The sequence below is a fragment of the Rattus norvegicus genome, chromosome 1 (genome assembly GCF_036323735.1).
Source record: "Rattus norvegicus strain BN/NHsdMcwi chromosome 1, GRCr8, whole genome shotgun sequence".
Classification (NCBI taxonomy): domain Eukaryota; kingdom Metazoa; phylum Chordata; class Mammalia; order Rodentia; family Muridae; genus Rattus; species Rattus norvegicus.
Window position 1 is genome coordinate 13801821 of NC_086019.1, and position 25652 is coordinate 13827472.

At 39.1% G+C, this 25652-nt stretch overlaps 1 long non-coding RNA gene across 7 annotated transcripts in view; it reads right to left on the bottom strand.

Annotated features, from left to right (window-relative positions):
* The window catches only part of LOC102546491 (uncharacterized), a 266102-nt gene that overhangs the window by 159227 nt on the left and 81223 nt on the right, over positions 1-25652 (bottom strand). For 3 of the 7 annotated variants that reach the window (XR_010062773.1, XR_010062772.1, XR_010062768.1), the window contains 2 exons: positions 5942-6002; positions 5745-5840 (listed from right to left, as the gene is read on the bottom strand). The exons of 1 other annotated variant lie outside the window; for it this stretch is intronic. This is a non-coding gene — a long non-coding RNA (uncharacterized LOC102546491). Of the gene's footprint in view, positions 1-2628; positions 4224-5744; positions 5841-5941; positions 6003-6586; positions 7340-25652 lie in introns of those variants that run through there. 3 more of the 7 variants (XR_010062766.1, XR_010062765.1, XR_010062767.1) reach the window with 3 other exon arrangements.

A 25652-nucleotide genomic window follows, 5' to 3' on the forward strand; every position in this document is an offset into this window, starting at 1 on the left:
GCACACTGGCAAAAGTAGTAGAAACGATTTCCAGTTTCAACAAATCCTGTCCAGCCTCTGCTTTTCTAGTGCGCTGATCATCAAAGTACCCCTTGGGAAGAGATGCTCTGGTGAACTAGTCATACATATACTTAGATGGAATGAACATGGATTCAACATTTGTGCATGCTTCTCGCTATATCAGTGGCTCACTTAATATTATACTTAATTCATATAAAAATCTTATTCAGCAAATATTATTTCCCACTTATTTTAGATGTGGTTCAATGTCTTTGTCCAAGGTCATCTGACCAGATAGGATTCAAGCTAAAACACAAATGAGGATGTCTTCATCATCTTCATTCTAAGCCTTTTCATCTGTATTAAGCATGACTTTTCTTCATGTAATTTTGAGGCCCTCCACTGTTTGCCATGGCATATCATGAGTGCCATGGGATGTTCATCATGGTCTACATCATGCTAAAATTGCTAAATTGCATACATACTTCCACCCACATAAATTTACTGAGTACAAAAATTATATCCACTTTGATCCCCACAGTCCATCAGACTGCCTAGAACTAGGCGATATCCAACATTATTTTTAACTAATGCATAATAAACTAATAATTCATCCAACAAATTGGTAGAGCTAGTGATATTCAGATTATATACAATAGTATTTTCTACCTAGAAATGTAGAACATATAGTTTGCTTTTCTTCTCCTGTGTAAAAGTTGTTGCAACTGTATTATTTGTACACTCTAAAGCATATGTCAACTTACCGCCTTTATTGACAATGTTAATTCCACTCTCCAAATAGCTGTAGAGCTCCCTGATACTATAGTCCATTTTGTACTGTTGTAGGAGAATGTAGAATTGGTAAAAGGTAAAGGAGTCTGAGCTATGTAAGATCAAGTACCCATGTCTGGTAAAGTCCTTGAGGCACTGTAACTTGATGGGATGCCTCACATGGAGAGAGAACAGAAAAATAACAACTCAGACCTCTTTCCATTTCCTCATAAAATCATTGATACCACCCTGGTCTTCATGAGCTATCATCCAAAATAACATTCCATAGTTCTCATCTCCAGTGACCATCAACAGAACAACTTTGAGACTGTTTCCAACCCATAAATTTTAGAAATTCTTTTCAAATCACAGAACCCTAGTTTTACTCTCTCTCTCTCTCTCTCTCTCTCTCTCTCTCTCTCTCTCTCTCTCTCTCTCTCTCTCTCTCTCTCTGTGTGTGTGTGTGTTACATGAATTATGACCAAAAAGAGCCCTAATTGTCTCTAGATAGATTTTAAGAAACAAGATTTTTCAATGTTCCTCCATATTTCTTTCCCTCCATCCCCAATCTTAAATTCAAAAAGAATCCTAAGACTTCACAGACCTTTCAAATACTCAAATAGATTTCACTTAATTTCACCCTATCCAAGCAAATTTCTACTACCTACTAAAATGTCTCTACTGCTAGAGAACTTCCCTGCTCTTGATGGGCCTTGTTTTAAATTTAGTCATCTTTAAATAGAAAGTAGAAATGAATAGGATGTTTCATTGACAGGAGTGAATAATGATAAAAAAACTTAATAACATAAACCATGAATTTTTAAAGAATTAATCATTTTAAAAGTAATCGTTAAAACCTGTCTAAAGAAAATTACTACAAATATATGATATGTTTTCAAGGATGTTCTTTGCAATGTCATTTATAATAATAATTTATCAAAACACAAAACTAAAAGCCATGTAAATCCCCTACTGTGCAGAATGATTAAATTGACTGATGGTTTGCATGTATAATAGTTAAACCATGAAAATATTGCTCTGTCTCCTCATTCATGAAATGAGTAAATATTCATAGAATATTAGTATAATAGTTAATATTGATTGTCAACTTAATAGTATCTAGAATCACATAGAATATGATATTCTGGGCATAACAATGAGGGATTATCCAGGTTAAGTTAGCTTCTGGGTATGCCTGTGAAGGAATATCTAGATTACCCTAAAGTCAAATGGGAAAACCCAGCTTCATTATGGGCAACACCATTCCATGGACTAAGGTCCCAGACTCAACAAAAAGGAGAAAGGGAAATGAATACTGGAATTCATGGTTTCTCTCTCTCTCTCTCTCTCTCTCTCTCTCTCTCTCTCTCTCTCTCTCTCTCGATTGTTGACTCAACTTGACCAACTGCCTTAGGTTCCTGCTGCTCTATTTTCCCTGGCATGATGGACTGTATGTCCTGGTACAATAAGTCAAGATAAATCCCTTTCTTCCTTAAATTGCTTCTGTCTGGTACGTTTTCACATCAACTGCACAATTAGCTACTACAATTGGTAAGTGCAAAATTCAGGTTATGGATAGTCTCTGAAAACAGGAAGTGGTCTATTTTTAAATGCATATTTGTATATATAAAAGAACGTATGGAAAATACAGGAAAACATTGCTAGTTACTTCTCAGCAGTGAAACTATTATTAGCAATGTATTTACATTCCCTTCTCTTACAATCTTTCTATAGAAACATCTGCTTCTTCTATAGTCAAAGGAAAAGTAACTTTAGTGTAGGTCTTGTCCTGAACAGAAATTGCTCTCATTTTCAATAACAGTATATGTGTACATAAAGAATATCCTTCCTACTCACAGAGTATTTGGAGCAACTGAAATTCATCCTCTGCCTGTTCACTGCCTTTTCCTACAGCCAAGCATCTCCAGTCTCTCTGAATCTTCCCCTCTGCTAACAAACTTTTTCTGCACACGAGTTAGAAGGACCCTAGTGACAGATATATCTTTCCCTTGCCCCAGAACTTCCTGTGGCTTCCTGTTACACGTGAACAAAGCAGATGCCAGGGTCCACATGACTCGTTCTGATACTGTCTCCTACCACTGTTCATTTCTCAGTTCATTTTGACCTCTTGCTTCCATGCCTCGGGACCTCCTATCTGTGTTCTCACAGCTGGGATTATACCTCCAGTGTTCCTTCATTTGTTCTCATCCTCATTCTAGTCTCCACTAAAATTCATCTATTTAGAATTACCTTCTGTAAACAGTCTTTCAAGGAGAACCCTTTAAAACTTCAGTCTCCTTACCCTATCTCGTATCTCTCCCCAACACACCCTCATTACTATACAATCTATTCTTCTTTTCTGTTTTATTTCATTTTGTGTACTTTTGCTTATCTGTTTGGCTTTAGAGGATCTAGCCATGTAGAACTGGCTGACCTAGTCCTTTCTATGTAGTTCTAGCAGGCTTGGAACTCATGGATACCTCCTGTCTTTATGTCCTGTGTGCTGGGATTACATGTGTGCACCACTACACTAGACTACATATTCATTTTTGCCTAATTGTCTCAACCTGTGAAACATGACCCTTCCAGGGGAGGATCTCATTTCAGTCATCCTGCATATCATATATTTACATCATGATTCATAACAGCAAAATTATCATCATAAGATAACAACAATAATAACTTTATGGTTGAAGGTCACACAACCTGGGGAACTGTATTAAAGCGTCCACAGCATTAGGAAAGTTAGGACCACTGATTTATGGTATGTCAACTTTGACCAGAATGCAAGTTCTATAAAAGCCAGATTTGGCTGGTTTGTTTTCATTGCTGTAATAACCACTGGCTAGAGAGGGCACAGATTAGGGATTCCATACCTAGGTTTAACTTAATGAAGAAAGTTTTCAAGAATGGCTTCAAGATTTTTTCACATGACCAAGGTTCCAACTGTGGTGTCAACAGCTGCCCGGGGGTAGAGAGAAGAGCTTCCGTGTGTCAGGTATGGTTAAGCCATGAGGACAGCATGCTTTCTCTCCATCATCCCCACACAGTTCCCTAACATGTTTTTGAATTCAAATGTTGTCTCTAGTTGCCACACTATGCTTCTCACTTGCATTAGCATGCTGCTGTGAAACAGGAATGTGTATTTATTCTTTCTAGCAACAAATGAAGAGACCTGCAAAAACATGTTATTTTAAGGAAAAATGCACACTTGGGGAGATTTCTCTTTAGAGAAATATGTAAAACAAGATTTCTCTTTGAGGTTTAAACAAAACACAGCCCAACACAAGACAGGGAAAGCATGAGACAGAGAAGGGAGAACTGAATAATTACTGAAGTTTCTAGAAGCTTCAAGTCCTGGCCCCATGAACAGATGAACAATGAACAACTTGTTTGTGCACCATCTTGGCAAAAACACATAGCTTGGGTAGGCATGACTCAGACCAAGGAACAGGACGTGCAACAGTTATTCGGCAGATCCACCCACCCAGGCAGGCAGACAAGCACACAGGTCTCTAGTTTGTCGGTAATGTAGAGCAAACATGGGAATCCAGAAAAGGCTGAATTTTAAAGCAAAACATACACTAACCCCCACGACTGACTAAAAGGAACCTGAGCCTGTGAAGAAGTTGCTAAAGAAGGGAACTCCCCAGTGGTGTTATCTATGGCGCAAACTTCCGGGACTCCCGGTTACTAAAACAACAGAATAATTTGACTGTGAAAATGTGCTCAATTTAGGAAGTTCTGTGAGATTAAACGTTACTAGCAGAGTCGTTGCTCACTGTCACAGGCAGGATTCATTATAAAGAAATTAAGACATGGGTTAACTCAGTGAGCAAAATGTTTTACCATGCAAGCTATAAAAAGAAAGTTCAGATCTGGAGAGCTTTGTAAATTAAAGCCATAGGACAGTGCATTCCAACAACAACTTTGAGACAAAGATGAGGGAATCACTAAAAGCTCATCAACCTGTCCTAACAGTAGTGAGGAGCAGGAGAGACACACACACATACACACACACACACACACACACACACACAAGCATGTACTATACATACACAACATGCATATCACACACACAAACACACTTTATACATATACAACATGCACATTACATACATATAATACATGCACATCCACACATAAGCATACACTATACATACACACCATGTGCATCACACACACAAACACACACATATACACAGAAGCATACACTATACATACACAATATGCACACCACACGCATGCCACACAAACATACACTTTATATATATACAATATATAATATATTACACATGCACCACATACACATACACACATAAGCATATACTTTATACATATACAATAAGTGCAACACACACACACACACCAAACAAACATACAAACATACATCCCTATACACACAAATGAAATGTTTTAAATTTTAATTTAAATTAATCAAATTGTTTAATTTAACAAAAAGGGGGACACAAAATTGTAGATGGGGAAAGGAAGGTGAGCCTGGGAGGAAGAGGAAGAGGAGGAGGAGGAGGAGGAGGAGGAGGAGAAGGAGGAGAAGGAAGAAGAGGAGGAGGAGGAGGAGAAGGAGGAGGAGGAGAAGGAGGAGGAGGAGAAGGAGGAGAAGGAGGAGGAGGAGGAGGAGGAGGAGGAGGACTGGGAAAAGGGGTAAATATGAGCAAAATACGTTGTATGAGATTCTCAAAGGACTAATTAAAAAGTGATAAAAATATTCCTGTTTTCAGTCCCAAGGACAAAACCTAGGGCCTCATGCACACTAAATGTCTGTTCTTCCACAGAGCTATGCTCCAGACCAAGAAGATGAATGTTGTAGTGGCCTTTCTAGACATATACAGGGTCCTTCAAGGTTATGGAGTAGACGTGGCTTTACCAATGCCTGCCATAAAAGGCAAACAGATGTGTGGAGGAAGTGAGACTGGGAGTGAACAAGGACTGTTCCACTCCCATCCTGTTACCTGTACAACGTTATTCTGTGTTGCCAAATCAACACACATAGAATCTTCATCCTGTTTTCTCAGGCTTTTCTCCGCAGCAGTTATTCATCTGCAAAGCTATGAAATGGTGACCTTTAATTAATGTGCGCTACTTTAGCTCTCATAGCAATTGTAATGTGGCTTTATAATAAAAATACAAGAGAAGTGGTAGCACATACCTGTCATTCCTGGGGGAGGTAGCGTCACGAGGAACAGAAGAGCATCCTTTTTGAGGTCAACCTGGAATATGTGAATCCCTCACTCAAAACAGAAAGAAATCCAAAAAAGAAAAAAACCAATCTCATGCTCATGGGGTAAAAGAAGATGATGTTTAGTTTGTATTTGCATGGAAAGTCCAATTCTGAAATAAAAAACTTAAAGTAGAAATTATCTGGGCTACTTTTTTTTTTTGGTGCTTGGTTTGATTTAGTTTTTTCAAGATGGGGACAGGGTTTCTCTATGTAGTCTTGGCTGTTCTGGAACTCACTCTGTAGCCCAGACTGGCCTTGAACTCACAGATCAGTTTGCCTCTGCCTCCTGAGTGCTGGGATTAAAAGTACATGCATGTGTGCTTGCCACTATACCTGACTTTATCTCCCTCTCCCTCTCCTTTTCCCTCTCCCTCTCTCTCTTCCTCCCCCTCCCTCCCTTCTTCTCCCTCCTTCCTCCCTCCCCCTTCTCTTTCTCTCTCTCTCTCTCTCTCTCATTTTTGTTTTTGCTTTTTCCTTTGGTTTTTCATCGTCTGTGTTTCTGAAAAACAAAAACATAAAAAAAAAAAAGGAAAAACATTGAACTACAAATTCTTTGGCAGAATAAATACTAACCCATTGTTCCATTCTTCAAAATGCAATGCCAAATTCAGCTCCCCATTAGACACTAGCACTTTCCACTGACTCCAATTACAAATAGGCAGATACTTGAACAAAAGCCTATGACACGCAGTAACTTGAGCTGCAGGGTTGATACAGCAGAACCAAGGTCAAAATCTTCCCTGAGCATACACACATGGCCTCTGAAAGGACATCTACTCATCAGATGGCTGTGCTGACTAAACCTTCCAAGGAACTTGCCTTGGGGGAGGCAGGACCAACCATAGGCCTGTATTCAAACACCAACAATGGATTTTCCCTCTGTGCCCCATTTACTTGGAATTTCCCAAATACTAAGCAATCATTTTCTTATTGCATCATTTCTGGCAAACTCTGCATGGTGATATCACTTTGTTGGGATGCAAAAAAAAAGGCAAGAATATCTAAATATATCCCCTAGAATTCAGCAATTTGTTCATCCATTCACATATTATTTGGGACTTAAATTCCCAAATAATTAGATCCACAGTATTGATTTTAAAAAATTCACTTTTAATTTCTGTCTTTTTATCTCACAGAAAAAAACATCTGCAAAATAAAACTTGCACAGTAACTCCCTGGTGATGAAGACATAGTGTTGGAAGCAGGAAACCAATTCATGAACAAGCCCCTAAGCATGACATCTAGGACATAATAATGCACACTATCTATTCTGATCAGCAACGTCTTCTCAACAAAATTAATGATAACTATTTTCTTAAGAACCATGAGATTTTCCCCCCACTGTCCTAAGAACTCTTTTCCCCCCTCCATAATTAATTTATTTACTCATTCATTTTATATCCTGATAGCTGCTCCTGCCTCACAGTCCCCCCTTCCCAGAGTACCTCTCCTTTTCCCCCTCCCCTTCTCCTCTGAGAGAGTGGGCTCCCCCCAGGGTATCCTCCCACCCTGGAATATCACATCTCTGCAGGCTTAAATGCATCCATTCCCACTGGGGCCAGACAAGGCAATCCAGTTAGAAGAGTTGGGGGCAGGATTGAAGGCCGTGAAAGAATAGGAACTCTACAAGAAGACCTACAAAGTCAACTAGCCTGGACCCTGGAGGGCTCTCAGACAGTGAGCCACCAACCAAAGAGTGAGCACAGGCTCAACCAAGGCCCCAGCACATTACAAATGTTGCAGATGTGCAGCTCGGGCTCCATGTGGGTCCCCCAACAACTGGAGCAGGGGCTATCCCTAAAGCTATTGCCTGTCTGTGGAATCTGTTCTCCTAGGAACTCTTAGCTCAACTTCAAAATAGCAAAACTAAAACTACCAGTGCTGGCAAGATGGCTCAGAAGTTCATGGCACTTCCTTATCCGGAAGATCTGTGTTCAGTTTCCAACACACACAAGGTGTCCACAAGTGTCAACAATTCCATTTCCAGGGGATCCAATGTCTACTCTTTCTCTGAGAGCATCACATACACATACACACACATACCACATACACAGTGTTCTGAGAGCTACACACACACACACACACACACACACACACACACACAATGTTCTGAGAGCACCACACATACACAAATACACAATGTGATACACATACACTCATATAGTGACAAACATCAAATCATATGAAATAAAATAAGTCTTAATAAATTATGAAACAAAAGCCTACCATATCTTCTTTACATAGGTCTTCATGATTGTCATATTTGTTTCTTTTTAGTGTTTGGGTAAACATGATCTAAAACTGTCACCCACATTTTCACGGTGGTGGATACTACCCATTCTATCTTACTGAGAAAGAAAATCAGATACCAGCCTCTGTAAGTAATTGTGTACCAACATGTCCAGCTTTAAGCTCATTATATCTAGAAACATTTTCTGGCTCTCACCACACCTCCTCTTTCTTTGTAGGCCTGGGTACTAAATATTCATTTAAGGCAAAACGTCACAGCATTTTTAATCAGTAGGAAATAGGTATGGAATTTTCCCCTTGAACTCTGACATCAGTCACACATGGCCGTTATTTATAAACCAAATGACAGAGACAGAAGAAAGCTATTATCCTGTTGACTCTTTTTGTCATAAACTGTCCACACAGCTGATCTATGCAGATGTTATATAGTCTCCCCATACATTTCAAGTTTGTTTGAAATGTAAAGAGTTTTGATGTTTTGGGTTTTACACTTCGTGTATTTCTTCTCCTTGCGTGTTATGGTGTCTGCCAAGCACCAAATTTAGCACCTCTCAGAGCTTTTTTGAGCCTGCCCCAAACAAAAAGCACTAGAAATTACTGCAGACAAGTTGGCCTTGTGAGATTTCCAAACGAGTTCCCAAACCAGAAAAACTGACTGAGATAAATTTAGAACACTTGGGGTCTTTGAGAGTCTCTTTCAATACATTTCAGTGATTGGCAAGGTAAACACACACACACACACACACACACACACACACACACACACACATATTCAATGTCTCACCTCTGAATAACAATAGTTTGCAATGAGTTGTACAAGAAAAAAACCTCTGCTTTGTTGAGAAATAACATATTTTCATTCAGAAGTCATAGCAGGTTCAGAGAAGAGGTTTCAATTTTGTCACCTTTACATATTTTATTATACTACTAGCTTTTTCATAACAATGTTTATTTTCCTAAGGTTTTTACTGAGACCCACAATCAGACCAATTGTTTAAAAGTAGTGTTATTGTAGTAAATAACTACTTTGTGAGTTACAGGTTGGATAAGGTATTTGTGGTATGGAATCACTTATGGTAGTGAATTCATTTCAGAGCGATCAATAAAGCACTACATCTGTCTACAGCTCATCAATCAGTAGGAAATGATTTCAATGAAATAAACTGTTTATAGAATACCAGGAATGCCATGGGTATTTCTGGAAAGCAAAATGTCAATATGTTAGGAATTCATGCCTTTTGGCATGATTCATGCCTCATAACAAATTCCAGGAATCTTTTACAATATATTATATCTAAAACAAGCAATTTTTATAAATATATTAAAAGTACTCAGAATGCTAGCATGTGTACAAATGAAAAGTTACAAATAAATTACCGTGTAATAAGGAGTAGCTCCTGAAATCATGGACAGTCATTCAATTAACTGTTATGAAGCAACCAAGTAGTATACCGAAGTTTTTAAAGTTATGGCGATGTATTTTGGAGTCAAAATTTTGGAGACTGAGTTTGAGTCTGGATTCTGGTGCTTTATTTAGATATATGAAATCAGTAATAACCTTTAGATGTATACATTTCAAACATCTAGGTAAGTGTTGTTAGTAAAATTGTTAGGGAGAGAAAGGAGAGAATGTAAAACGTTTCATGCACTATGAAGTATGTATGTAAAATGCACGTGGAGCGGAACTGAACTGAATTGGTCCCACAGCTCCCTGTACCCAAATCCTGTGGGGGAGGGAGTTGGAACCTCAGAAGTGTGGACAATCCTAAGAACTCAGAGGAGACAACTACTTTTTGCCCACATTCCTGACCAAAAAAGAAACTGCCTGGTACCATCTGTGTTGTCTGGGCACGGGGACCTAGGAGCAGTTAGGGGCATGACCCATCTGGTTTCTGTCTGCACCAAGAGCTAAAAGCCAGGCACCAGGAGCACCTACACACCTGAGAGAAGAGGTAAGACCAATTCTTCTGTGTCAAGCAACCCACCTGGAGGCTTCAGACAAACCCAGGGGCAGCTCTCTGTTCCCAAATCCTGCTGAGAGAAAACAGGTCTACAGGAGTGCTGACACACAGGCATATGGGGGCTCAAGCCACTGTCAGAGACAGCAAGACAAGCTAACACCAGAGACAACCTGATGTCGAGAGGCAAGCACAGAAACCTAAACAGTAGAAACCAAGACTACTTGGCGTCATCAGAGACCAGTTCTCCCATCAAAGCAAATACTGGATATCTAAACACACCAGAAAAGCAAGATTTAGATGTAAAGTCACATTTTATAATGATAATGGGGGACTTTAAGAAGGACATATATAATGCCCTTAAAGAAATACAGTACAACATAAGTAAACAAGTAGAAGCCCTTAAAGAGGAAACACAAAAATCCCTTAAAGAATTATAGGAAAACAAAACCAAACAGGTGAAGAAATTGAACAAAGCCATCCAGGATTTAAAAATAGAAATAGAAACAATAAAGAAAGCACAAAAGGAGACAACCCTGGAGATAGAAAACCTAGGGAAGAGATTTGGAGTCATAGATGCAAGCATCATCAACAGAATACAAAAGATGAGAATCTCAGGGGCAGAAAATACCATAAAAAATATCTACACAACTCTCAAAGATAATGTAAAATCCAAAAAGTGCACAGCCCAAAACATCCAAGAAATCCAGGACACAATGAGAAGACCAAACCTAAGGATAAAAAGTATAGAACAGAGTGAAGACTCAAGGACTTAAAGGGCCAGTAAATATCTTCAACAAAATGATAGAAGAAAACTTCCCTAAAGAAAGAGATGCCCATAAACATACAAGAAGTCTACAGAACTCCAAATAGATTGGACCAGAAAAGAAACTCCTCCTGTCACATAATAGTCAAAACACCAAACGCACAAAACAAAGAAAGAATATTAAAACCAGTAAGGGAAAAAAGGTCAAGTAACATATAAAGGCAGAACTATCAGAATCACACCAGACTTCTCACCAAAGACTATGAAAGCCAGAAGATCCTGGGCAGATGTCATACAAAACCTAAGAGGACACAAATGCCAGCAAATTCTCAATTAACATAGATGGAAAAACCAAGATATTCCATGACAAAGGCAAATTTATACAAGATATTTCTGCAAATCCAGCCCTACAAAGGAACATAGATGGAAAACTCCAACACGAGGAGGGAAACTAAACCCTAGAAAAAGCAAGAAAGTAGTCAATCTCCTTGCAAAAAAGCCAAAAGAAGAAAGACACACAAACATAATTCCACTTCTAATAACAAAAATAACAGGAAACAACAATTGCTATTCCTTAATATCTTTTAACATCAATGGACTCAATTCCTCAATTTAAAGACATAAATTAACAGACTGGATATGTAAAGAGGACTCAGCATTTTGATACATACAGGAAACACACCTCACAGACAAAGACAGCCACTACCTCAGAGTAAAAGGCTGGAAAACAACTTTCCAAGCAAATGGTCCAAAGAAACAGGGTGGAGTAGGGATTCTAATATCGAATAAAATTGAGTTTCAACCAAAAGTCATCAAAAAAGATAAGGAAGGACACTTCATATTCATCAAAAGGAAAATCCTCCAAGATAAATTCTCAATCCTAAATATCTATGCTCCAAATGCAAGGGCACCTACATTCATAAAGGAAACCTTACTAAAGCTCAAAGCCCACATTGCATATCACAGAATAGTATGAGATTTCAACACTCCACTCTCATCAATGGACAGATCATGGAAACAGAAATTAAACAGACATAGAGAAAAACTAACAGAACTTATGAACCAAATGTAGTTAACAGATATTTATAGGACATTTCATCCTAAAACAAAAGAATACACCTTCCTCTCAACACCTCATAGTACCTTCTCCAAAATTGACCATATAATCGGTCACAAAACAGGCCTCAACAGATACAAGAAGATTGTAATTATCTCATGCATCCAATCCATTCACCACGGACTAAGGTTGGTCTTCAATAAAAACAAAAACGACAGAAAGCCCATATATACATGGAATTTGAACAATGCTCTACTCATTGATAACTTGATCAAGGAAGAAATAAAGAAAGAAATTAAAGACTTTAGAATTTAATAAAAATGAAGGCACAACAAACCCAAACTTAAGGGACACAGTGAAAGCAGAGCTAAAAGGGAAACTCAAAGCTCTGAGTGCCTCTAAAAGGAAACAGGAGAGAGCATACGTTAGGAGCATGACAGCACACATAAAGCTCTAGAACACAAATAAGCAAACACACCAAAGAAAAGGAGAAGTTAGGAAATAATCAAACTCAGGGCTGAAATCAACCAAGAAACAAAAAGGACTATACAAAGAATTAACCAAACCAGGAACTGATTCTTTGAGAAAATTAACAAGCTAGATAAACCCTTAGCCAGATTAACCAGATGGTACAGAGAGTGTATCCAAATTAACAACAACAAAACAAGCAAACAAACAAACAAAAGGGTTGACATAACAACAGATTCTGAGGAAATTTTAAAAATCATCATATCCTACTACAAAAGTCTATATTCAACAATACTAGAAAATTTAGAGGAAATGGACACTTTTCAAGACAAATACCAGGTACCAAATTAAATCAGGATCAGATAAACCATCTATACAACCCATAACTCCTAAAGATACACAAGTAGTTATTAAAACTCTCCCGACCAAAAAAAATGTCCAGGACCATATGGGTTTAATGGAGAATTCTATAAGAACTTTATAGAAGGCCTAAAAACAATATTCTTCAAACTATTCCACAAAATAGAAACAGAAGGAACAATACCCAATTCCATCTAAGAAGCCACAATTATGCTCATACAAAGACCCAACAAAGAAAGAGAACTTCAGACCATTTTCCCTTTTGAATATCAATGCAAAATACTCAATAACAGTCTCGTAAACCGGACCCAATAACACTTCAAAACAATCATCCATCATGATCAAGTACGTGTCATCCCAGGGATGCAGGAATGGTTCAATATATAGAAATCCATCAACTTAATCCACTATGTAAACAAACTCAAAGGGAAAAAGAAAAGCACATGATCATTTCATTAGATGCTGAGGAAGTATTTGACAAAATTCAACACTCCTTCACTATAAAAGTCCTGGAAAGATGAGGAATTCAAGGCCCATACCTAAACATATTAAAAGCCATATACAGCAAACCAGTAGCTAACATCAAACTAAATGGAGAGAAACTTGAAGCAATCCCACTAAAATCCCACTATTTGCAGTACACCTAAGTGACCCCAAAAGTTCCACCAGAGAACTACTAAGCATGATAAACAACTTCAGCAAAGTGGCTGGGTATAAAATTAACTCAAACAAAACAATAGCCTTCTTCTACTCAAAGGATAAATAGGCCGAGAAAGAAATTAGGGGAATGACACCCTTCACAATAATCACAAATAACATAAAACACCTAGGTGTGACTCTAACCAAGAAAGGGAAAGATCTGTATGACAAGAATTTCAAGTCTCTGTAGAAAGAAATTGAAGATCTCAGAAGATGGAAAGACTTCCCATGCTCATGGATTGGCAGGATTAATATAGTAAAAATGGCCATTTTGCCAAAAGCAATCCACAGATTCAATGCAATCCCCATCAAAATACCAACTCAATTCTTCATAGAGTTAGAAAGGGCAATTTGTAAATTTGTTTGGAATAACAAAAAACCCAGGATAGTGAAAACTATGCTTAACAATAAAAGAACTTCTGGGGGAATCACCATCCCTGAACTTGTCAAGCAGTATTTCAGAGCAATAATGATAAAAACTGTATGGTATTGGTACAGAGACAGGCAGACAGATCAGTGGAACAGAATTGAAGACCCAGAAATGAACCCACAAACCTATGGTCACCTGATCTTTGACAAAGGAGCCAAAACCATCCAATGGAAAAAAGGTAGCATTTTTCAACAACTGGTGCTGGTTCAACTGGAGGTCAGCATGTAGAAGAATGCAGATCAATCCATTCCTAGCATCCTGTACAAAGCTTAAGTCCAAGTGGATCAAGGACCTCTACATCAAACCAGATACACTCAAACTAATATAAGAAAAAGTGGGGAAGAGACTCGATCACATGAGTACTGGGGAAAAATTTCGTGAACAAAACACCAATGTCTTATGCTCTAAGATCAAGAATGGAAAAATGGGACCTCATAAAACTGCAAAGCTTCTGTAGGGCAAACGACACTGTCATTAGGACAAAATGGCAACCAACAGATTGGGAAAAGATCTTTACCAATCCTACATCTCATAGAGGGCTAATATCTAAAATATACAAAGAACTCAAGAAGTTAGACTCCAGAGAGCCAAATAACCCTATTAAAAATGGAGTACAGAGCTAAACAAAGCCTTCTCAGCTGAGAAATATTGAATGGCAGAGAAGTGTCTAAAGAAATATTCAGTGTCCTTAGTCATCAGGAAAATTCAAATCAAAACAACCCTGAGATTCCACCTCACACTAGTCAGAATGGCTAAGATCAAAAACTCAGGGGACAACAGATGCTGGCAAGGATGTGGAGAAAGAGAAACATGTCTCCACTTTTGGTGGAATTGCAAACTGGTACAACCACCCTGGAAATTAGTCTGGGGGTTCCTCAAAAAATTGGACATTGTACTACCTGATGACCCAGCTATACCTCTCCTAGGCATATACCCAAAAGATGCTCCAACATATAACAAAGACACATGCTCCACTATGTTCATAGCAGCCTTATTTATAAAAGTCAGAAGCTGGAAAGAACCCAGATGTCCTTCAACAGAGGAATAGATTCAGAAAATGTGGTACATCTATACAATGCAGAACTACTCAGATATCAAAAACAATGACTTCATGAAATTCACAGGCAAATGGATGGAACTAGAAAATATCATCCTGAGTGAGGCAACCCAATCACAGAAAAACACACATGGTATGCACTCACTGATTAGTGGATATTAGCCCAAAAGCTCAAATTACCCAAGATACAATCAGACCACATGAAGCTCAAGAAGAGGGATGACCAAAATGTGGATGCTTCACTTCTTTTAAAAGGGGGAACAAACATATTCATAGGAGGGAATATGGAGGCAAAGTTTGGAGCCTAGACTGAAGAAACAGCCATTCAGAGCCTGCCCCACATGGTATGCAGTCCATATATATACCAAAACTAGATAAGATTGATGAAACTAAGAAGTGCATACTTACAGGAGTCTGCTATAGCTGTCTCCTGAGAGACACAGCCAGAGCATGACAAATACAGAAGTGAATGCTAACAGCAAACCACTGAACTGAGAATGAGATCTCTGTTGGAAGACATAGAGAATGGCTTGAAAGAGCTGGAGGGACTTGCAACCCCATGAGAACAATGATACCAACCAACCAGGGCTTCCAGGGATGAAACCACTACCCAAAGACTACACATGGACTGACTCAAGGCTCCAGCTGCATATGTAGCAGAGGATAGTCTTATTGGGCACCAAAGGAAGGAGAAGCCCTTGGTCCTGCCAAAGCTGTGCCACCCAGTGTAAGGGACTGTTGGGGGGTGGTAGGGGGTTGGTTGGGGAGAGGAACACCATTATAGAAGAAAGGGAGGGGGAGGGGATAGGGAGCGTATGTCCAGGAAACCGGAAAAGGGAATAACATTTTAAATGTAAATTAAAAAATTATCCAATTAAAAAAATGCATGTACATACAGGAAAGAACTGAAAACAAAACATAAGTTAACTCCAGGGAACAAACTCTATAGGGTACATGCAATTTTTAGACTTTGTTCTGACGTGGCATTCATTAGCTTATTTTTAAAAGTAAAGCATTATTTTGGCCATTAAAAAGAATTGTATATTCAACTGTTTGGAATTTAAAATTAGCATAAGCAAAAATGTATTCTTAGAATTTCTGACTTTTGGTAGTTTCCTGTCTGCCCCTAGCCATATTTTGCTTGCATAGTAGTCTCTGAGCATGCTCCTGTATTCATTTCTCCTTTTCCTCCCTCTCTCCTCAACAGGACAGACCATTGCCATCTCTTAGAGACACTGGAAGTGAGAGCTCCCCTGGGAAGATGTTTCTAACTTCCCTGAGTAGCATTAATCCATCACCCTCCTGCATTCCACACTAATCTTCCCGGTGTGCAACTTGTTCAGGGTGTGAATAGCATCACCATAACAACATACTAAACATTCACTAGGGTTTCACCCTATCATATATAGCCTACTATGACATTCTCATTGAAGCCCTATGAATCAGAAACTGTCATTATCATCATCTGAAAGCTGAAAGTTTGGCACTCAGGAAAGGTTAAGGATCCTAATCCCAATTCCCCGGCTTATAGCCACCAGGCCTTGAGAACTTATTCCTCTTTATACCCTTAAGCTTAATAATTTAGCATACAAAAGAAATTAGTACTACCTAAATTCAGTCAGACTCTTTCAAAAAAAATTGCCCATATATTTTATATCATCTTTGTTACTCAAAAGCCTTATTGCTTTTTATTACTTCCTTAACTACTTTTTTGATCCCTGACGTGCTGTGTGTGCACACTTCTGAAGAAACAGTTGTGAGAAACAGTGCTCAATGTGCTGGTCCACGGTCCATACATTTGCCAGAGTAGCACATATGGCCAGTAGTCTGAAGCACAGACACACAGCGTCCAGGGAAAATGTTGTACAGGAGTTTTGCTTGAGAAAGTGATGCGGTACAGGTGGGAAAGGAGGTTCAGACACTCAAAACTTGAGTCTAACCCAGGTTAACATGAGGCTATTTGCCACTGAGAAGGCAAATGTCTATAAATTTAAAGTTCAGTAAAGATGATCTAAGGTGAAGATGTAAAGTAAGGAATGATCAGCCTGGGACATGATTTAAACATCAAACGGAATAAGATCTCCACAGAAGTGACTGTAAAAGTCAGGATCTTGTTTTGATTTATGTGTGAAGAAGATGAAATATCAGCAAAGGGGACTGAACAGCATGGGAGCCACTGGGAAGAGGAGTGGTGAAGTCTGCAGGTAACTGAGTGGATCCGGTCTATCAAAGTGAATGAGTGATCAGGGGGGTCAGACGCTGTCAATAGGTCCAATGAGATGGGGAAAGAGTACTGACTACGAGTGACCAGCCATGACAATCATGAATGGCTTTCACCATCTTAATGGAACGGGCAGGTCAAAAGCCAGATTGAACTGAGTTCAAGAGTGAATGGAAGCAGACAAATTGGTGATGTGAATGCAGAGAAAAAATGAAGTGATAGTTTTCTAGGAACAAATTGGAGACAACAGATGCTTTTCTTTATATTTTCTCATCACAAAGGCATATTTAAATATAATAAGAATCACACAGGAGAAAAGTCCACTAAGAATGCAAAACAGTGAAGGAGAAGAAAACTGAGGCCAAGCCTGTGGCTGTAGAAGAAGATAAAGGAACAGGTACCGGGGTAATAGGATTGACCATTCATTCAAGTTCAAACAAGGCATCCATAGCAACAGACATAAGAAATAATATGTGTAGATATGAAAACTCAGGATATAGCACAGTAGAGCTTGTATAAGATCCCTTCATCACAACTACTTTCCAGATAAAGCAGAAAGCTGAATCGATTGGGAATAAAGGTAAGTGGGAACATTTCATAAACTCGAGGAGCAAAATTAATGCATGAAGCAATCATTAACAAGACCAGATGGATGTCCTCAGGACATTTATGGTGGTTGGCTGATAAAACGGAAGGACCCCGGATATCAGTAGAGCTTAGTTTAAAATGAAATGTATGTTGGGGCGATTTTCTTAGGCCCGTAGAGAAATGTATTTGCAGAGTTGGAAGACAGTTGAATAATAATTGAACTGGTTTTAGGAGAGAATAAGGGAGAGGAGAGCAAGGGAGTTGAAAAAGAGTGAGAAATAGATAATGCAAAATAATGGATTACAGAAACGGAGAAATTGCATGTCCTTCTAGACCTGTATACTATTGTTGAACTAAAAGAATTGGAGAAAGTTAGAAAAAAGCAGAAGGGGGCATTCAGAGAGCAAGATGCTTGAGGTGTTGATAATTAAGCTCTTAGAAATGACAACGATTATATGGCAAGGCCAAGAGTTTGACTATGAGAGTTATTATGAGAGAAATAGTTCAGGTATGGATGGCTCTTGTAGGTAGTATGAAAATCATACGGAGTTATGATGGGGAGAGTGGCCAAGAGAATACAAGAGTAACAGGAAGTCTCTGAAGAAAATACGGACTGAAAGAGGATTCTACATATGATAGCAACAGGATAAGAGACAGACTGTTCAAGGAACTGGAGGTTCCAACATGAATTTAAGGGAAAGGATCATTGATTGAAGAACAATGACTTGTGTTACAGGATATTTGATCATACTATGAATCCTAAAATTGTGTTATTTGCTGAAAAACCCTGTTTCTAGTTGTGGTATAGCTCAGTCTTAGTACACACCTTTAATACCTCTGAATAGAACACAAACATGCCCTTAGTATATATCTTTAATGCAAACAGTGGAGGTAAATTTAGTTTGTAGAAGGAAGCTCCCATGTTTGAAACTGATTTCTAATGGAGTGGCAGACAAAGTGGTGAATCAGAGAAAGATTTGACAAAATAGGACATGCCCAACTCTCATGAGAAGAGAGGGGAAAGGAAAGCTCCTTTAGAGAGAGCAGTGCAGAGAAGAGAGACAGTTTTACCAGAACATTTATAGAAAGCAGGTTGAAGAGAGAACAAGATAGACACAGGCAAACACAGAACAAACCAGAGAATGAAAAGAAGCCAGAAGATTAAAACAGATCACCACAGTTACTTTGAGGACAAGCAGAGCAATACAGGAGAAGCTATCAGAGATGCCGGTTTGAATCATTTAGCTTCGAGAGGAGTTTGAGCCAGAGCAGCTGTGTTGAACCAGCCAGTCAGAGTTCAGAAAGAAACAGGAAGGATGAACTTATCCAGCAGTCAGTCTCAGAGGCTGAAAACATTCTAGGTCTAGATTAGATTGTATGGAGGCTTCCAAGACTAGATGTAGGTCACTAGACTGAGGCAGAAAGCTTAGAGAGGACAATTAATCAGGAGAATAAAAGTTACTTTTGGAGGATGAAGAGAAGAGCAAGACCACAGTGGCCACTGGTACAAAGGTAAAGAAGAAAAGTGACTTTTGGGACAGAAGCAATGCAATTACATTTCTTGCTTTCAAGTTCAAACTCACGCTAACATCCCACATTGATCTGGAGGCTGGTCACCAACTGAACTAAGAAGCTTTCTTTTCGGTTCTGAAAATAAATAAGGAAAACAATTGCAACTGAACGGTGGTAAAGAAACACTGTAATGTGAGTGGATATACTGGCGCACTGTTAAGCCAGTCTTTCACAAATGGGAAGGTGGAGAGAAGCCAAAGAATGTTAACCATCAGTCATAAAACAAGCCAGAAGCTATACTCTGACTCTGTAAAATGAAGGAACTAGGAAAGAAAATGGGGACAGGCTTGGGGGTATGGCTTAGTACAATACTTAGTTTGAAACCACAAGGACCTAAGCTAGATCTGTAACACTCAATTTTGAAAAAAAAAAATAGAGGACATCCTTGAGGTGATATTAAAGTGGTCCTCTAACCTACACATATACTCACATATATGAACATAAATGCACAGACAGACAGACAGAGAAGGAGACAGAGACACAGAGAGACAGAGATAGAGACAGAGTTTTAAACACAGTGCCAGTGAAAGTCAGAGTACATAGTAGGCCCTGACTAGCAGAGTTCTAATGGTGGAAGGAGTCAGGATCATACACAGAATGGGGCTAGTGTCTTGGGTGTAACTATTTCCTACTATTGTTTTTCCAATTTGAACAATGGAGAAGGTGTCATGTGACATCCTGGCACAAGTGATACAGAGGGAACATTTTGTGTAAAATCCTAGGCCTTGAAATACAGTTACTTCTGTTGAGAAGCTCAAGCTTAAATTTATTTCAATTGTTGTTAAGTGAAAATTACACGTAAATTGACTACCCTACCCAACAGTATCATTCTAGAGCTTTGTGACAAGACAGAGTAGAAAGAATATTGGTAGGAAATCAGAATATTCTAGGAAGAAATAAGTGGGAACCCTGAATTCCCATCTCACCACTCAGGTTCTTGAGTTGGTCAGGTAAGGAAGGAAGCCCCAGGGCCAAGGTCTTCACTCATTAGGACACTGTTTGTATTCCCATTCCCATACACACACACACACACACACACACACACACACACACACACACACACACAGAGACACATACACACACTTCTAGATTCTTTCCAAGTACTTTATTAGACATGTGTTTAAAACTTCAGTCTGGCTACAGCAAGCCCTTACCATAGTCACTAAAAACATGAAAGAACATCCAAAATGAGAGAGACTGAAAACTCTGCAAACAGATAGATTACTCTTGTGAGTTATTAGAAAAACACTATAATTCAACTAGTAGTGATGGAAAGTCATTTTCAATAAAGGCAACAGAAGGAAAAAAATACAGATTTTTAAATGAGTGCTTATTTGATTTTTCCTTTTACATAAATGGATTTTATGTACTGAAAAGGTAGCTAATTTTGATAGATCTGCCTGAAACTGGATTTTACAACCGATGGCCATCAGAGCCAGCCTTCTCCTTATGATTTCTCTTCTGAAACCTCCAATAGAAGATGACATCAATATTTATGTGAACTGGGAAAAAGAAACGAGGCACAAGGTACATAAAGCTGATTAATGTAAACTGGAGAGGAAAACCCTAAAACCAAATCTAATGACCCATCAAACAAGAGCCACTCTTCCTTTTTAACAATGTGAAGGCTGCCAACTGAAAGTCAGCGCTTAAATCACATAAAATAGCAGAAGGGAGCAAATGTGCGGCTCTCAAAAAGTAAAAGTGGTCAAAAACGTCATTAAAATCAAAGAGCTGGAGAATGATAGTGAACTCAGAACAAAACTGGCATCATTCTCCAATTAGCTGAATACCTTAGAGAGGGCTGTGTTCCTGTGTGCCATATTTAAATACGCTTTCCTTGTAAAATTGCTATATGCCACAATTCAAAAGGCAGCTGAGAAATCACCCTTTTTTAGCGTTACAGATGATAACCTAATTCTAACTATTTTTATCTACTTTGTAATTCAAGGGATGCATGCTATATATTATTTCCCTAAGAGTCAAAATTATATTTAGAATTAAAATTGGTTTTATGTAGTTCAAGTTATTGCTCCCGAAAGCAATGAGTCACGCACCAGAAGTACACAGATTCGGGAGGCAAACACAGAACCATTAACTGCTCAGCAAGAGCTTGCTTAGCCCCTGAGCTTGAAGAATAAGCTTTAAAAAATGTGGTCAGGAACACCAAGGTCACCTCTGTCCTATTTCAAAGGTGCCAACGGCCTTTTGTCTTCTTTCTTCAGGCCCTTGGATAGAATGGTAATAGAAGAAAGATTCAAACATATTGTAATTACATCCTACATTGTGCTTCATGTGTAAAAGTCATGGTGCCGACCTACCTTTCAGGCAGGTCTTTTTCCTTAGAAAGAGGATTCAATGTTCCCAACACAGTTTTTTCTATTACTTCATAATAAAAAATGCAGGCATATAGAAGAAAGGAACAGAGCAGAGAGTCAGAGTTAGGCTGTCCATGCAGGCTTTCTACCCATGATCTTGGACTCATTATTATATTGTTTGCCCATCCTCAATTCTATCCAAGTCCACCCCTGCTTGGTTTCTGAGATCAGAGATTGTAAAGGGTAGTATGGTCTAAGGTTGGTAGTAAGGTCTAATGGTAAGGGATAGTATGTTCTAAGGTTGGTAGTAAGGTCTATGGTAAGGGGTAGAATGGTCTAAGATTGGTAGTGTGGTCTATGTATGGTAAAGGGTAGTATGGTCTAAAGCTGGTAGTAAGGTCTATGATAAAGGGAAGTATGGTCCAAGGTTGGTAGTGTGGTCTATGTATGGTAAAGGGTAGTATGGTCTAAGGCTGGCATTCAGGTCTATGGTAAAGGGGAGTATGGTCTAAGGTTGGTAGTGTGGTCTATGTATGGTAAAGGGTAACATGGTCTATCATAGGGGTAGTGTGGTCTAAAATTGGTAGTGTGGTCTATCATAACAGGTAGTATGGTTTGTCATAAGGGGTAGTGTGGTCTAAGACTGATTATCACATACAGCTGAAACATTCAGACCCCCCTCAGCCTTTACAAACATTGTGCTTTTTGCAGGCTCACCTCTCACCATCACACTCACAGAGGGGAATTATCAACCACCTGCTCCATGCCATATGTTGGGCTCATTTTTTTTATGGGTCTCTCATTTAATCCTCACAGAAGTACTGTGAGTGATGGCCACTTCACAGTTGTGAAAATAGAAATATGAGGAACCAAGGATTGTTTCCAAGATGGTATAACCATTAGGAAAAGGGCCAGACATAGAACATAAGCTAGAACAACCCTCAGGTCCCTACTCTGTCTCCTGTCACTCGTTATTCATTATTCTCTCTCTCTCTCTCTCTCTCTCTCTCTCTCTCTCTCTCTCTCTCTCTCTGTGTGTGTGTGTGTGTGTGTGTGTGTGTGTGTGTATGTGTGTGTGTGCATGCATGCCCGTGCATGTGCATGTATTTGTGTGTGTGTGTGTGTGTGTGTGTGTGTGTGTGTGTGTGTGTGGTGTGCATGTACATGTCCTGACCATTCCAACTTCTTTCTTCTGTTGCTGAAAAGAACAAATGAAACCTCTAGACCTAACTCTCCTGGATACACATCCTGGGAAATTTGTATCAAAATATTTGAAACCCAAAAGGTCTCCATAAGGATTATTTATTCAGGGAAAATTTAAAGCAACTGATGGTTTACCTCAGTCCCAAAATGTCTTCACATTCAAATAACCAATGGTCCCTACAGAAGATGGCCCTAGATTTGGTCACTAAAATCAAATCGAGTAAGTATGGCTTAGCTGTTACAATCAGCACAGAGGGAAAGAGAAAGCCAAGATGCACACTCGGGTAAAGTCATATTTCAGATCCTGAGTTGGAGCAATAAATAGATCCCAAACGTGGCCAAAGGAATTCCTTCTCCAACACTGTCAACAAACCCTCTTAGGTTAGTTGTCCTGTCCAGACGGTCAGTTTCCAACTTGAAAATAGATCAAATTACATACAAAAATATTCAGAAAACACTTCAGGGTGACCAAGATGTAGGAACGTCATGGGCTCATTTCCAGAGAGGAAGGTGGTGCCTGGAGATGGGCACCATCCACACTGCACTAAGCTATGTGCCTATTTGTGAGTGAACAAGCAACCCTGGGCTGGAAAAACAGAGAGAAAATAGCAGACCGGCAGTTTTAACAAATCCACAAAGCTGTAGAGACAGAAATGGATTATGAGGCTACTAAGTCAAAATGAGGGGCTGACATTCTGGAGAAGAGAAAATCACAGAGAAGCAAGTTCGGCATTTCAACATTCTGCACATTTCCACTCTTAGCATTTAAAGACACCGAGCTGCATAAAGTAGCAATCAGACAAGCCAAGTGGAAATCCATAGCTTAGTAACAAAAATGGTAACTGGAGACTTGTGCAACAGCATCCTGCTGCAGAGACAACATTTAATAAGAGTGCACACCCGCGAAAAAAGGGTCTTGGGAAAAATCCCCCAAATTGTCAGTCGAGATAATGAAAGGCTAGGGCTAGAGTCAGGAAGAAACCAGAAATGCAGAAACACAGAAGCGCTCAAGACGATGTGGGATCATCTTAGCCTTGATTGGGTCAAAATGATCCAGCCCTCTAACTCACCAGCAGATGGAAGGTTAATCATTTGTGGAGGGAATGAAAATAATCTAAAATTACCATTTTATTTTAAGGCAATCTAAAATTACCAGGCCTACCAGAAGACAGGCCCCAAGCCAAAAATTGAAAGTAAGAGCACAGACAATAGAAACGATTACACTGCTAATAAGACAAAGATTGGAACCACTGAGGCGCTGGTTTTAAAACAACCATGGTTACTATATTTGCGAAAATTATTAAGATTAAACTCACCAAATTAAGTGCCATCTATGCAAGCAACTGGAATTTTAGAAATGAAAAAAAAATAGCAGTTTACAGTTACCTAAGCAATTTCCTAACAAACTCAGAACAACAGAAGTGAGGCATGCTAGCATGGAAAACAGATTAGTAAAGTATATGTGGCAAGAAAAGGATGGGGAATTCAAGACAGACCACATGCGGAACAACGCAAAGAGGTGACATGTTTGTAATTGGAACCCCAGAAGAGCATAAGGGTCAGAAACAACACTTAAGGAAACATTTGCTAAAAACACATAACACATAGCCAAGCAATAGATTTGTGAGCTCCTAAGTGGGAAATAGAAAAGGAAAACCCATAAGTGAACATACGGTCGTCACCTATTAACACACACCACACAGTAAATAGTCAAGGAAGCCAGGAAAAAAAAAAGGACTCAGAAGGAGCAATAATAAAAATGACAGATGACTGTTCCATAGAAACTAAATGAGAGAGGATATATAAAATGAATGATTTTAAAATATAGAAATAACTGGCAGCTTAGAATTCTATACCAGCAAAAAATTAAAAGCATTTTCTGGGGGGGTGCGGGATGGGAAGGAGGAGAACTAGCTCATCTCCAGAAAACTGAAATGAATTCAAAAAAAAATTTTTTTGGAAGAAAAAAAAATAAACTCAGTCAAAATAGAGAAAAGCCAAAATGGAGCTCCAATAGGAGAGGTAAATAAGACATCAGGTACAAACAACTGTCAATTGCCTGAAACAATATTAAGATGTTTGAAAAGACGTTAAAATGGAGGAGTGTCAGACATGGAATGTAGGCCAGAGATGGGAGTAAACAAAGCGACATCAAAACAATTCAAGGAACTAGTGTGTTCGGGAAATAGCATGGTAATAACTACAGAAGGAAGCCTGCTCCACTTTCCAAGGCAATTACTGAGATGGTTGTTTAACAATACAACTAGGTTAGAGAATTAACGTTGGGAGATGTTAAGATTTGGGGGACCACCGGGACAAAAATGAATGTATTTGGCCTGCAAGAAGGACCTGAGCTGTGTACAGGAGAGGGATGAAATCTTGTAGACTCCGTTGTGTGCCACACAGCCCTGACTGTAATGTCATTAGGAGTAAGGCCCTTAAGAGTGACTACTGTGGGGGCTGGAGAGATGGCTCAGAGGTTAAGAGCACTGGCTGCTCTTCCAGAGGTCCTGAGTTCAAATCCCAGCAACCACATGGTGGCTCACAACCATCTGTAATGAGACCCGATGCCCTTTTCTGGTGTGTCTGAAGACAGCTACAGTGTGCTTAATAAATAAATAAATAAATCTTTAAAAAAAAAAAAAAGAGTGACTACTATGAAGTACAACCCAGTCTGGTGGCACGAGACCCT